The sequence below is a fragment of the Macaca fascicularis genome, chromosome 2 (assembly GCF_037993035.2).
Source record: "Macaca fascicularis isolate 582-1 chromosome 2, T2T-MFA8v1.1".
Lineage (NCBI taxonomy): Eukaryota > Metazoa > Chordata > Mammalia > Primates > Cercopithecidae > Macaca > Macaca fascicularis.
In genome coordinates, this window is record NC_088376.1 from 21,437,522 (window position 1) to 21,441,548 (window position 4,027).

Genomic DNA, 4,027 nt, shown 5'->3' on the forward strand with positions numbered 1-4,027 from the left:
GGAGCTCCCTCCTCCTTGCCCAATAAATCTTGATAACTTATTTAACTCAGGCCCAGGACTATTATAACTCAACTTGTTCTGTTCTCAGGGGGTAGTACAGGATTAATTCTCAAACTTTTCTTTGAGGTATGGGGAAACATGAGACTTCTATTCTGCAAAGAAAAGGAAGAAGGGAAAACAGTTTTTGTACTAAAGCTGTCTGAACTAGCAACACTCTAGATGCTAGATTGGATCATCTCTAAGGTCTCTTTTAGCTGTGACATACTATCAATTTGAAGCCAAGAGCAACGGAAGGTTGCTTTTCTTTCTGGTAACACTATGGTGAGAAAACCTTAGCCTCTTTAGGACTTGGAAGTATTAAAACTTTTAGACTCCAAGGCACAGAAAGGAATGAATGGTAGCATGTAACCCAAATCTTTGTGATCGTGGTTTGGTGGATTTTTCATACCAAACTTCTACGTGCCACTATTTAGAATGATGGTCTTGGAAAAGTTAGTCTGTAAATGTATTTCTTATGAATTTGATGGTTATCTAACTTAATTAGCATGCTGATTCCTTACTTTTAGAGTTCCCAAGAATTGTTGGAAGGGGTTTATATGGGCAAGTGAGTTAGAAAAAATGACAGAGAAACGATAATCAATTACTTCACAGTTTGACAGTCATAAGCAAACATCTGAGCCCTTCCCTCTATGTAGACTGACATTTTCCTTTATAGCTCAGTCTGTTTAATCTAGTTTCACAATGCTGCCTGAATTATGACAAGTATTGCCACTCTGAATTTGTTCAGCCAACTGAAATAATCTAGAAACATCTGTGGGCCATTCCTCGATGCGGAGAGAATATAGGATACAGTCTTTGACTCAATGCTTTATGCCTGACTTGAAGAGAGCTTAGTTTTTCATTCCCTCATTCATTTAAAAAATTTCATGCATTCATTAATCCAACCATTTATCCATCTGTCTGATACTGGGCATTAATTATGTATCAGGCACTCTGATAGGCAACAAGAGTCTTAGATATTTCTATCTGGAAATAAAAGGCAGGAAGCAAGAGAGGGACACATTTTTCATTTCAGTGTCAGGTGGTGGTGAACCATCAAAGATGTATGCATTTGCAGCAGAGTTTATTGAGGGGAAGTGGCTGCTGTGAGCAATCATCTGAAACTAGGCTGCCCTTTCTGCCACTGTGGGACATGAAATAGTCTTAATGCTGTTCTTGGGAAGAGGCAGGGAGCCTCCAGGGAGCAAGGACTCCCCAGTTTCTCTTTGTATTCTAGGCTCATAGAAAGCATCATTTAGAACTCCTCATGGAACCTAATCTCCCCAGGCTCCCCTTTGCTACTATCCTCTCACTGCATATTCTTAAGGAAATTAGATGAGGCTTTAATGTAATACAAAGTTGATTAACAATCTAAGCACACACTGTCTCCAAGGAAGGCACTCAGATGAAACTACCTAAATGTGCCTGCCTAAAATCAAAGCAATTAACCTAGAAAGTTACACACCCAGGACTTCAATCTCTGAGCTATTTTCATCCACAGAAGGAGTTGATGAAGTTTATATTTTTATCTGGGATATTGTCCATTCTTATTTCTTTTCCCCAAAAGTCAGAGAGTTCTTTACTGGCCTAGTGGGAGTGGTCTTGACAGCTATATTCATGGCCTTCTTGAATGGATATTTTGTGAGGAGTCTTAGAAAAACTTCAAGGAATAAGCAAACTCAAACTTTCATGTTCAGCAAAAGCTCATCTGCCTCATCTGAAAAATGGGAATAGAACCTCATTGGACTATTGCATAGAGAAGATAAGATAATGTGAAGCTGATACGAAAAGGCTTGGCTCATAGATGGTTCTCAGTAGCTATTACTGCCTCCCTTCTATTTGTTTGAGGAAAATGCCAATCCCCTTTGGGTTCTGGGAAGCGCCTGTAATGGGTGCCTTAACTCAGCCTGGGAGGAATGCTTATTAGGCATTCACCTGAAGAGTGGAGGGAGGAAGAAAGTGAAGAAGAAGGAAGCAGACTTTGCTGGATGATGCTGGGCTTGCTGAGGCAAGTGGCTACCTTGAAGAAAAAACATTACTTGGTACTCGTCCTTTCCTAGGAATGCAGATAGCTCCACTGGTTTACCTACCCATTCCTGGCTAGCAGAAGTATGTTCCAGGCTGCTGAGATGTCCGGGATGTTGAAACTGAAGAAGTAGGGGCCAGGTTTGAACAGAAAGGCCTTCTTCCTGGGGAACTGTCTTCCGTAGGAAGGAGTCCTGGTGTTCCTTCACGTTTTGCAGATCCCAGACTCTTTGTTTTCTTATCTTTGTTTTCCTAAAATTGACATCCATAGGAGGACAGCCTGTACTTCTTCACTAGCACCATAGGAGAAGAACATGGCATATTGAGAGACCCAAACTCACTTCTTCCAACACAACACAACCTAACATGGTGGTTAAGAATATCTTCTATGTATTATAACTGACTAGGTTCAAATCCTAGTCCTTCATGTAATCCTTTTAAGCCTTAGTTTCTTTGCTTCATTATGGAAATAGTAAGACCTAACTTGTAGTGTTGTTGAAGGATAACAGAGCACATAAAGCAATTAACCTAATACTTGACTCTGAATAAGGGCTTAATACATAATGGCTATTATATTTGTGGTTTGTCTCTTCCTTTCATGCTTTCTCCTATGCACAAAACCTTGTGGATTAAACAACTCCATGGACTTCGTGAGGGGAAATGTTTGCAGAGCCACTTTATCAGATGATCACTGGAATGGAGCCTGCAGTTTTCCTAGACTTGTCTTTTAGCTAAGGATCTCCTTTACCAATTCAGATGAGGCTCAGGAAAGTCTGAGACCACCCAAATCTAAGGAGTAAGGGATTCACTATTTTAGATCAGGGCTGATGCTGCCTGTTCTCTCTTTATATTCCTTGGGCCTTTCTACTTTAATAATCTTCAGTTGAATTCTAACTGTCAGCATCTACATCTCTCCCTGCAAGGGCTTTCACAGAAGCTGGAGACGGTCTCTTGGTAAGATAGGCTAGGAGTGCTGGGAATTAATACCTCAGGAAAGCTGTGTATAAAAAAAAAAGAAACCGCAGCTCCCTTACTGCTCAGGTGGGATTACCATGAAATAATGTGTGTTTTACAGGTTCCCAGAGGTTTCTCATGGGTTGGAGCTCCAGTTTATCTACAGTGGTAGCTGGAATGATAATACATCCTGTATTTGTTGCCTTTCTTCATCTGTTATGCCACTCCCCTCCCTCATTGATATTTCCTCTACCTCCCAAATAAACTACTTATACTTGAATTCTTGTTTCAGGGTATGTTTCTGGGAGAACCTAGCCTGAGATGGTAGTATTAAATTCAGAGGAGAACAAAGCACTAGCACGTGGTGCTCTTGAGGGCTGAGAGTGTCTCGATTGCCATTGTATACCGAGCACCTAGGGCATCATTTGGCTCAGGTTAGTCACTCAATACATACTTCATTCAGGGAATGAGAAATAGAGGTAGTATTTTAGCCCCCGAGGGAACAAAGTAGAAAACTCTGCTTTGATAACCTGCATTAATTTATATAGGATTTAACTATTTAGAATTTTAGAAAGCAATTTTATATGTATCTTCTGCAGATATTAACAACTTTATTTTACAGATGAAGAGACTTAATTTGATCATTACACGAACTTGCCCAATGCTGTGCTGTGGGTCGTAGTGCTGGAAATCACAACATGGTCCTTGCAGCAAAGTCAAGCTTTTCCTGTCACCATCAGTGCATTAGCTTGCCAGCAGCATGATGCCTTTGCCACCATGGGATAGAACGGAACAATCAGTTGTCAGGTTTCAGCCAGACACCACGCTGAGCATGATCCAGGTTGCTTTTCTTCTCTTCTCTTAAATTCTTCTGACTTAGAGGTCCCTAACCTGATGGCCCAGATGGACTCTGAGGTCTTAGTATTTATATGTGCTTTGTTTTTTTTTGTTTTTTTTTTTTTTTAAACAAAGGGATCCTTAGTTTCCATCATTCTCAAAGAATTCTGGG